Source organism: Eulemur rufifrons, chromosome 15 (assembly GCF_041146395.1).
Source record: "Eulemur rufifrons isolate Redbay chromosome 15, OSU_ERuf_1, whole genome shotgun sequence".
Classification (NCBI taxonomy): Eukaryota; Metazoa; Chordata; class Mammalia; order Primates; family Lemuridae; genus Eulemur; species Eulemur rufifrons.
Window position 1 is genome coordinate 25,828,089 of NC_090997.1, and position 11,927 is coordinate 25,840,015.

Genomic DNA, 11,927 nt, shown 5'->3' on the forward strand with positions numbered 1-11,927 from the left:
GGAATAATGGGTGAAATGAAAAAAAAGGTCTATTATTTTAATTTACTGTTTTTGCTAAAGGTATTGTGATTATACAAGTGAATGTGTTTTTAGAAACACTCAATAAAGTATTCAAGGGATAATGGAGCATCAGATCTACCACTTACTTTGAAACAATTAAGATAAAAAATAAATATTTATACATACACATAAAGGAGGGCAGAGAGAGACAGAGAGACAGAGATGATGGAGATGGAGAGACAGGGAAAATGACAAAGTGATACAGCATATGTGGTAAAATAATTACAGTTGGAAAAACTGGGTAAACGGTATATTAAAATTTTCTGTATTATTTCTGGAACTTCTCTGCAAGTCTGAAATTACTTCAGAATAAACAAAACTTTAAAATTAGCAAATTATTAACAAAAATAACCTCAAAATATCTCATCCACAGCTCAATTTAAGTAGCACATTTTACTAGACAGCCCTGAAGTGCACGAGCCCATGCTTGTATCATGTAGATTTTGTTATAGTATATACTGAATTCACCAGTTTGGCCACAAAATTACCAAATTTTAAAAAACATAAGTTTACAAATCTCATTAAAAATACCAAGCACATATGTGTGAATTTCTTTTTATGTCTTCTTTCCAAACAAAGAATAATACAGATAATTCTGTTGGCTCAATTATTCCTTGTAAAAATCACAATGGCATCAATTTATTAAATAATTAACTATTTTTAAAGAATCTTTACATAATCTATAGGCATAAATATACTTTTATTTTAAGAGATACCAGAAGCAGTTGCAGTTCACTTTAATGAGAGATGTAAAAGTGGGAAGAAAGCTTTAGTTTACATGCTTCTTGCATATGATCCTTGGCTTTGAATGTGTCATGATAAAAAACTGCATTTCCAGTTTTACCCTGTATCTTTTAAATGCTTTCATCCAGTTTATTTGACACCAAGGACAAAGTGTGTGCTCTTTTCTATCATAATATGTTTTGCATGCCCTTGAAAGCATTTAGTTGGCTGGTTCAGAACCTAAGGGAAGGGATGGAAGTAATGGGGTAAAGAAACAAAAGTTATTCCTGTCTTTTTATAACAAAAGTGTACCATTGTGGCAAAAGTTTAGAAGCAGTAAATGCTGTTGTATCATTGCAGCCAAAGTTTTGGAACAATCATTCCTTCATGATTACAAAAAACACTCAGGAAACTTGGAATAGATACGAACTTCCTCAACATGGTAAAGAGCATCTATGGAAAACCCAGTAACATCACCCTCAACTGAAAGTTTTCCCCCTAAGTACGAAAGTAAGACAAGTCTGCCTACTTTCACCACTCTTACTCAATATAGTGTTGGAAGTTCTAGCCAGAGCATTTAGAAAAGAAAAATAAAGAAATAGCATCCAAATTTGAAAGGAAGAAGAAAATCTGTATCTTTTCAAAGAAATGTGATCCTATAAGTAGAAAATCCCCCAAAATCCACAAAAAGATACCAGGGCTAATATACAAATTTAGCAGATTTTCAGACATGAGGTCAACACACATAAAATAGTTGTGTTTCTATACATTGGCAATGAAAAATCTGGAAAGGAAATTAAGGAAAAGATTCCATTTACAGTAGCATCCCAAAGAATAAAATACCTAGGAATAAATTTAACTAAGATGAAAGATATACACTGAAAACTATAAAACATTACTGAAAGAAATTAAAGAAGACCTAATACATGGAAAGCTATCCCATGTTCGTGAATTAGAAGATTTAATGTTTTTAAGATGTCAGTACTACCCAATGCAATACAGGGTTCATGTAATTCCTGTCAATACCCCATTGACATTTTTTTGTAGAAATGTAAAAACTAATACTCAAATTCATATGGAATTGCAAGGGACACCACATAACCAAAACAATATTGAAACATAAGAATACAGTTAGAGGACTCACACTTCTTGATTTAAATACTTACTATGAAGTTATAGTAATCAAAAGATTGTGATACTAGAGCAAGGAATAGAATTGAAAGTCTAGAAGCAAACCCATATATCATGTCCAGTTGATTTTCCACAATGGTGCCAATACCATTTAATGGGAAAAGAATAGTCTCTTCAATAAATGGTGCTGGGATAAATAGATATTACGTGCAAAAGAATGAAGTTTGACACCTGATTCATATCATACACAGAAATTACTTCATAAAAGGATTGAAAACCTAGGGATAAAATCTATTAAAACTCTAAAACGCCTAGAAGAAAACATAGGAATAAATCTTCATGACCTTGGATTGGCAATGGACTCTTAAATATGAGGCCACAGGCACATGCAACAAAAGGAAAAAAATAGATAAGTTGGACTTAATCCAAATTAAAACTTTTGAGTCTCAATGGACATTATCAAGAAAATTCAAAGACAACCTACAGAATGGAAGAAAATATTTATAAATTAAATATCTGTTAAAAGTCTTTTATCCATGATAGATACTCAACGTCATTAATCATTAGGGAAATGCAAATCAAAACCATAATAAGGCACCACTTCATTCCCACTAGGATGACTATAATTTAAAAAAAATGAAAAATCGTGATGTGAAGAAACTGGAATCCTCATACATTGCCTATGGGAGTGTATGATTCAGAAGCTGATGTAGAAGCTAATGGTGCAGAAGCTATGGAACATGGTTTGTAAGCTCTTCAGAAAGCATAAAAGTACTATATGACCCAGCAATTCCACTCCTAGGTATATACCCAAAGGAATAGAAAACTGGTCCTCTTACTAATACATATACTCACATATTTATATTAATAGTAGCATCACGAACAATAGCCAAAAGCTGGAAAGAGCCTACATGTCCATCATCCATTGGAGGGTTAAATAAAATGTGATATGTCCGTACAATGAGATATTATTCAGTAATAAAAAGGAATAAGATACTGTCAGAATTATCTCAGTATTTCTTGGAAATGCAAACAGTTCTTTTATTATCTATACCCAATGTTACTTTAAAGGCCATGTCTTTGTGGATACCTATTTTCAAAATAAAAACATGTTATCCTCTTCACAGGATATGTTATTAAGCATTAATATTAACCAAATACCATAAAAGCTATAAATTATAATAATTTATACTTATAAGAATTATACTATATTCAAAATGTAGGATATAAAATCAAGATATATACCTCTGTGGTTTACAAGTTATTTCTTTAAATAAATTTAACTATTTCAGGATATCATTGAATTACAGAAGAAATTTTCCCTACTTGCCTGTGATTGTAGACACCAATTCAAAGATTACAAATTTCCTATTAAATATATTACAAAAATATCAAATGTATTGAATTTCATAGTAGTTGCTGTATTTTCTTTGAATATCAATTAAAGCAAGACAATGATTACACAAACACCAGTCAACCCAAAAATTCTTTTTTCAGATACCAGAGCTACCCAAAATGTCTAAGGAATAACTGAAGCCATAAACATATTTTCATCATGGTCCACGTAAGCACACACTTGCCATGATCTGGATTGTTATTTCAAATGTTTTATGAATTTCATGAAAAATGTTATGAGATCATGTACCAACCAGTTTTCTACATTTTTGAAATATGGGCAGCTGTATTAGTTTTCTGTTGCTGCAGAATAGCAGATTGCCACAAATGTAATGGTGTAAAACAACAAAAAATTATTATTTTACGTTCTGTGGGTCAGAAGTCTTATATGAATCTCCTTGTGTTACAAATGTGTTGTCAGAGCTGTTTCGTATTCCTTCGTGGGGGATCTGCCTTTACCAGCTTTTAGAAGCTGCCTGCATTCATTGGCTCATGGGCTCCTTTCTTCATCTTCATAGCCAGCAATAGCAGGTTATGTCTTTTTCACATTGCAGCACTCTGACCTCCTCTTCTGCCTTCCTCTTTCACTTTCAAGGACCATTGTGGTTTCATTGGACCCATTTGTGTAATCCAGAATAATCTCCCTATTTTAAAGTTGGAGGATTAGCACGCTTAATTCCTTCTGCAGCTGCAATAACCTAAATAGTGCTTCCTCTTAATGTTCACATGCTAATACCCAGAACTTGTGAATATGTTATATAATTTACATGGAAAAAGCAATTTTGCAGATGTGGTTAAGTAAAGGACCTTGAAAATGGAAGACTATCCAGCAATATCCATGTGAGGGTATAATGTCATCACAACGTTCCTTATAAAATGGAGGCAGAAGGGCCAAGGAGAGAAAGAGGTAGTGGGGATGTGTGTGTGGGGGAGAGAGAGAGAGAGAAACAGAAAGAGAGATATTAATTTGAATGTGTTACTCTGCTGGCTTTTAAGATGGAGGAAGGGGCCACCTGCCAATGCGTGTGACCTCTAGAAATTAAAAATGGAAAAGAAATTGTCTTCTAGAGCCTTCAGAAAGAACACAGCCCCACCTACCCATTTTAGACTTCTGACCTCCAGAACTATAATATAAAATAATAAAATAGTGTGGTGTTGTTTTGAGCTACTTAGTGTGTGGTAATCTCTTACACCAGCCATAGGAAACTCATAAATGCAATCTCCACATGTTTACAGGTTCCTTGGACTAGGATGTGGATATCTTTTGTGGGCATTATTCTGCCTACTAAAACATACATATTTTTAGGTAAATGAATCCCCAACTATGCATGCTTGTAGTTGTATTAGTCAATTAAGAATTGTCTTCTACTTAAGTGACAATAATTTTCATGTATAACGGTGACCGTTGCATCAAAAACATACTCACTTGCTGGTGGCAGGTTTACGGCTTTCAAAGTTGTTGTTTTTGTTTTTTAAATTCTCTGGTAAGTTCTACATAAAAAGAAAAATTATTTCTACAAAGCAGCCAAATGGAAATGTGACTGAGCTCAAAATATATAATATTCTCCCATGAATACTAATACATGCTTTCATTAAAAATAAAATATAGCTCAGCTAAAAGTATTGGCAGTATACTGTTTCACAAGTGTTTATGAAGCTTTCTTTGGCATAAGTTAAAAAAAAAAGGTACTAAAGTTTCAAAGATGGTTTGCGGAAAGTAAAATGAAGGGAAATTTATATTTCCTACAAAGCCAACCAAAAGAAATAGTGAAACCAAATCAATGATAAAAAAAAAAGAGAAAGGAAAATCCAAAGGGTACACCAACACTATATGACAGAAAAAATCGTTAAATAAAACTAATTAAAGTACAGACTGGAATGGCTAAGAGCACTGAGAATAATCTAATGCTATTCAAGATGAATATTGGTTTCAATTTGTGTTTTATATTCATTACTGAAAGTAAAAGTGTCATTCAGGGAAAAGCAAAATAAGATGTGACTATTGACAATTGAACACAAAGCATGTTTAAGAGAGATGTTTAAGATTGACAAACTTTCATAAGGTAGTCAGAGATACTCAATCCAATTGGATTGATTTCTAGGAAAAATAAATGATCTTGTCTGTGGTAGAACAATTTCATACTCATTATTGTACAAGCAAAAGGCCTTTTAAAGTATTTTTACTTTCTTACAAATAATTACAGCAGCAGACAATGCACTTTATAAGACACTCATGAATTTATTTCCTATATTTTTGTGCCTGGATTTGCAGAGAGGCCTGTAAACCCTAATTCATACACATTACTCCAAAACCATAAGGCATTTTCCAGGAGGCAACGTCTAAACATGATACAAAACTTTTGGATTCACTCTGTACCATTTTCACTTGGAAAGCTGAATCCAGTGGATATGGATTCCATATTAATAACATCATTGTTTCAAAACAGAACTTTATAAAGTAAGTACTGATTGTTTTTACATTTACGATCATATTACTTCCTCAAAGAATGTTGAATTGTGTGTATTTTTTTCCTGAACTATAACTGTGAGTCAAGGAAAATGGAAAATATCCAAACCAAAGGTAAAAGCCAAACCATCATCATTCCATGAAAGATGTTAACATCCCTGGGTTTTCAAAGAAATTTCTTTTTTCTTCCATTTCTCGATTTCTTTTCGCTCCATCCCTTCCTTCCTTTCCTTTTTTCTTTCTAATAAGAGGCTTTGCATACTGATAAAATAGAAACATGGTCCCCATCCTTATAGACCTTTTTGGACTAGTGGATTAAGTAGAAAAATCAAATAAGAAAATGAACAAATCAATAAACAAATGACATTATTAATTATTATTATGGAGGGAAAAAATTCCATCTTCTGAAAGAGAGGGTTGATAGGAGGTAGAAATCTTTGGTTGGATTGTCAAGGAAGATCTATCTGAAGAAATTATATTAAAAAGGAAAACCTGAAAGATAAGGAGTTATGGGGGTTGCAGTTAGAGAGAACATAGTGTGTGCTAGGCAGAGAACATAGTGTGTGCTAAGACCATGAAGTGAGAGAAAGTTTAACTTAGATGACTGGAGCATAACGGGAGTATAATGCAACATTACATAGAGAGGCAGACAAAAACCAGGTAAAATCAGAAGTAAAATTGTTAATCATATTGACCTAAAGGTATTTTCCAGGCTACCTTGTGGCTAGGTGAAGCATGTGACTAATTTCTGGCCAATGTAATGAAAATTGAGGAGGTCTCTTTAAAGGCAGGGAGCACACCCTTCTGCCCTCCTTCCTCTATAGTGCTGATTGTGATGGCTAAAGCCCCAGTAGTCCTCATGGACCATGATGTGAGCTTAAGAATCACACGCGATGAGCTAGAAGGATCTTGGTTCTCTGACAGCTTCATGGACCTATCATGCCCACTCTGGATTAGTTAACTTTTCTTTTCTTTTTCTTTTTCTTTTTTTTTTTTTTGGTGTGTGTGTGTGTGTGTGTGTGCATGTGTTAGAGACGAAACACCTAACTTTTTAAAGCAATGGTTATTTTGGGTGTTTCTGTTATTGCAGGTAATACCTAATTCAGGAGATTTACGAGATAGTGCAAATAAAAGATGACAGTGGCTTGTACTGTATTAACAGTGGGTATGAGGAGAAGACAACAAATTCAAGATATGCTTTGTAGGTAGAGCCCAAAGGACTTAACAATAGATTGGATATGGGAGGACAAGGGAAATAGAAATGTCAAAAATTAATCCAAGATATGTGGCTTGAGCAACAATTTGGTAAATGGTGCTATTATTACTTAATATGGAGGAATTGAGGAGGCACAGATTTGTGGAAAATAAAGACTTTGGGATAACATTTTAAAAATACCAAGTTCTTCCTTCATAGCTGTTCATATTTGTACTAAATCCATCAAGCAAAACTGAACACATTTGCTAAATTCATTACAAAATGTATCGTTATACTTTTAAATATAGTCAGCTTAGGAATTCTCACTGAATTTTGTTTGCTTTTCCTTTATGTTACTCATAAGTACATTAAGTTGCTGTTTGCTTTATGTCACTCATAAGTAGATGAAGTTGCTGTACAAACATGCCATTTTCTTTCCTTAATTGTTATGTATTCTAGAGGAAGAAAACCAACAATAATCACCTATATTTAGACCACTCTCATTTTTTCCTAAATGGAATACCAATGTTTTGTAGGCTCTCTACCATGCTAGTTATTTATGACATTATCTAATTTGGACCTCAGTAGTAGATCTTGCCATCATCGTTTTCTAGATGGGTAACTTAGAGGAGTTAAGTAACATAGCTAGAAAATGGCAGAACCAAGAATTCAAAGCTAGGTTTGCCAAATCCAAGGCCTGTGTTCTTACTGCTAAAAATGTCTTCTTTCTTGTATGGTAACCTTATAAAAAAGACCAAATTCGAACATACTATCTTAATGGCTAATTAGTTATAATGATGAAAATTAGTTTTGCAAATATGCTTACATATTTATCCACATATATTCGTACATATACACTCTGAAAATTTCCCATAAAGAACAATATATAAAAGGTCCAATGAGAGTAGAACTTTTTGTGAGCAAATCTATATCTCTGGGTAGCCTCTGGCATTGATTAAATTGAAGTTTAAAAAATTATAATTCAGTTCCATCTTCAGACAGTCCATTATCAAAGCATAATGCCTTTTAAATGAGCTGAAAAACAAAGCCCGCAGGCAGTAAAGAGTAGTAAAATCAAGTAAAATCAAGAATGATAGTCTAGTGCATGATATTTAAATGAGAAGTGAAGGGAGTAAATAAAAGGGCACTGCCAATTCTAGTCAGGAGAAATTACAGTGCATCCACTAGGGGGAAGGCTGGAATACATTTTTATAGAAAAATAATAATTTAGCTACATATAGAGTTCTTTCCCCTAGATTCCTTTTTTTTCAAAAAAAAGTCCTGCTTTTCTTTAATATATCATTGCATAATGTCCCAGAGTTCAGTCATTTAGCTATCTATACAGAGTAAGCCATCATGCAAACTGCGTCCTTAGTATTAGATTCAATCGTAAAGAGGTTATAGAAAAACACAAACTATATCATGCTTACAGTCATCGGGAACCCATTATATGAAAGGATTTGTACTAGGTGATGAGTGGATACAAAAGAGAAATGAATAGTTTCCCACCTGAAGGAGTTTACATCCCGCTGAAAATAACACATATATACACAAATAACTGTATTCAAGTGAAGGCTGTCATTATGTTCATGCTGTATTTCTAAGTCAACAAAAACAAGTTTCACTGCTCATGAACTGGTTTAGTATATAGTTCATTGCTAATGGCTACGTTGGAGGAATAAACAATAATTTAATACATACATAAATTGTAACTTTATAAGTGGCCTTAAATTTACACTCCATTGGCATATTTGTATATTGTCTATTGCCAACCCAATGATTTTAAATGAGGACTTTCCAGCTGACTATTGAACAAGTAGAGCAGCAGGAATTATTTACATGCTGCCCCTCCTCCACCTCATTTCCTTCTCAGTGATGGTTCCTAACATATTTGGAGCTTCCACAAGGCCACGCCTCTCCTACTCTATCCTCTCTTTTGAACCAAGAAATTATGCACTGATGCACAGTGTCCTTTTCACCTACAGCTTTCCTTACTGTGCCCATATCACGTGAAAGGCAAGTTCCTGGATGGGCTTCCTCTGGTGTTGAGGGAATTCAAGGTGCTGGCCAGTGGCTCCGCACCCTCGGGTTGCCACACTTCCTGCTTGAACAATATCCTTGCCCTCTCCCAAATTAAATCCTTGTCCAATTTGATCCCAAAACTTGCACGTAGGCATTGTATTATTTTTGTATATTTGAACTTATTTACATTCCTATTTGATAATACTTTCACATTAAAAAGTGTGTGGTTCTCATATATTTTTCCTTAAGTTAGAATTTTTCTCCATGTTTCCTTTTTTTTTCCTTTTAATTTACTTCTATTAATACCTTTTTCTTAAAAGAAATATATCTTACTGGTCATATTATTTTCATCAAAATGAAAATTACATTTCTCAAGTAAATAAAACAGAGTTAATTGCTATCTTCTAGTATATTTTAATGTATTGGGAGGAGAAACAAACTTTGAGAGGTACCTGTAAAAGTGAAACTGATATACATAATAAGACATTTTAGGTATGATGGCTGATTTTGAAAGATGTTTTAAAAAGAAAATTGTCTAAATTGTCTGATAATCGGATGTATTTTCATTCTAGTGCTAAAGCAAATATTCCTATTTGGATATATGTAAATGCTTTAAAGACTCAATAAAAGGTAATATTAACTTAAAAAAATCAAATATTGTTTTGCATATATGTAGTTTGAAGGTCAAAATTTTAATACAGTAGACTAACAGTAATATTTCCTATAGGTTTGTATAAAGTACAAAAGGAAGTATTCCGGGAGGCTTCTGGGAAGCTTAAATATATAAACTAATCATTTTAACTAAAACAGGGCATTCCAATCTTACACTGGATATCCATTCAAATAAGTAAAGATCAAATTACAAGTCAGATAAAATATTGTCATTTTAAAGAAAAAGTTTTCAGAATATCAGTTAACAAAGTTTTCTACTTTTTCTAGTTTCAAGAATATAGGCCCAGAATATTATGGGAAAATATACCATTTTACCAAAGCTGGCACAAAAAATAACAATCGGAATAGGAGATAATCAGAAAAGAGAATGAAAATAATTGAAAGAATAAGCTTCTAAAATCTCTAGTACAAATATTGGCTGGATGAGTTCAATCCAACTTCCATAGGCCAGCCTTATTTCCATTCTGTATTGTATGTTTCAGAGTAAGAAATAAGTCATCAACAACATTTTAAAAAGCTAATATAAGTGAACCAAAACATTATTTTTAACATCCTCAATTCCTATGTTAATAAAAATGCAAAAATTATACGTTAAATATTGAGCAAATATGTTCATTAGTATATTAAAATAATTCTTTATCAACAAGTGAGATTAATTTTCAGAAATGCAAGACTAATAAAATAAAATAAATATAAATCTGTGTTTAAGGGAGGGTTTGAAGACTACCTCAGTTACTTACTGGAAATTTAACCTTGTCAAATTAATGAAATTTGCCATGTCTCATTTTTTTATGCAGAATATGGTGTTAATATTACTCATCTCAGACAAGTGTTGTGAAGATTTAGGTTATTTAATATTTGTTAAACACTTAAGACAGTGCCTGGAAAACTTTAAGAGTTCAATATTTGTTAGCTATTATTGTGAGTAGTATTAAATATTGCAATTATTATATTTATTAGAAAAGAGATTATTAATAATAATTCAATACAATATGTCAGTGGAGAAAAATAGTTAAATATAAACTGGAAAGGTTTTACATAAAATGCAATACCCATTACTGAAAACCTGAAAAACAATAAGAAGAGAAGTTAATTTACTTAAATTGATAGAGATTATAAAGTTCAAATGAATGATTCGTATAATATTATTGTTATCATTATAGTTAATCCTATTATTTCAACACCTTCATGCATCCAATTATCTGCCTTTGCCATTTCATCAAATTTAGACTTCTCTTTCCCAGACATTGTCTTCCACATCTGAGAGTACTTCATGCAAAAGTACTTCATGCAAAATTGACAGGGACCTCTTGGTTTTCACTTTTAATGGTGACTTTAAATGACCAGAAGTTTTTAATCTCTGTGTTGCATTATGTCATTTTCCCCTTTACCAGTAGTCTTTTGTGTCCAGCTCAAGAAATCTGTGATTTTTTTCATGGTCATCAAGGTGTTCTTCTGTTTTCTTATTTTTTAATTTTAATTCTTTTTAAAGGATAGGGTCTTGCTCTGTTGTCCAGGATGGAGTGCAATGGGTATCCATAGGTGTGATCATGGGGCACCACAGCCTAGAACTCCTGGCATCAAGTGATCCTCCTTCCTCAGCCTCTGGTACAGGCACATAACTGTTTTCCACTTAAAGCTTTATTTTACCTTTCTAATTTAGATCTGTAATCCATCTGGAATTGATTTTTTTATATATGTGTGAGATAGAGTCAAATAGTTTTTATACATATGAATTTTCAACTGACCCAGTACCATTTATTGAAAAGACTGTCCTATTGACAGTTTCTATTTTTAAAACTCTATTCTCTTCCATTGGTCTATTTGTGTAACTGGATCAAAATCATATGCACGCAATATCACAATGTAAATATACTATGGTTTTATAATAAGTTTTGATAATGTAGGTCCTTCAGTGTTATATTATTTAAGGCTATCTTGGCTATTCATGGTCATTTTTATTTCTACATAAATTTATGTATTCAATTCCCACTGAAAAAGCTCATTTGAAATTTGATAAAAACTTCATCAAATCTATAGGTCAATTTGGGAAGACTGGACATGTCAAAAATCTTGAATCTGTCAACCCATGAATATGGTACATTCCTTCATTTGATTTTTAAAATTTTTCTCTCAGTGATGTATAATTTTACCCTATGGAAGTCTGAAATAACATGTATTATACTTGAGTTTTTGGTGGCTTGGATATTATGTATTTTTTATATTTCAAGTTCTGTTTATTTCCTCTATATACAAGTACAA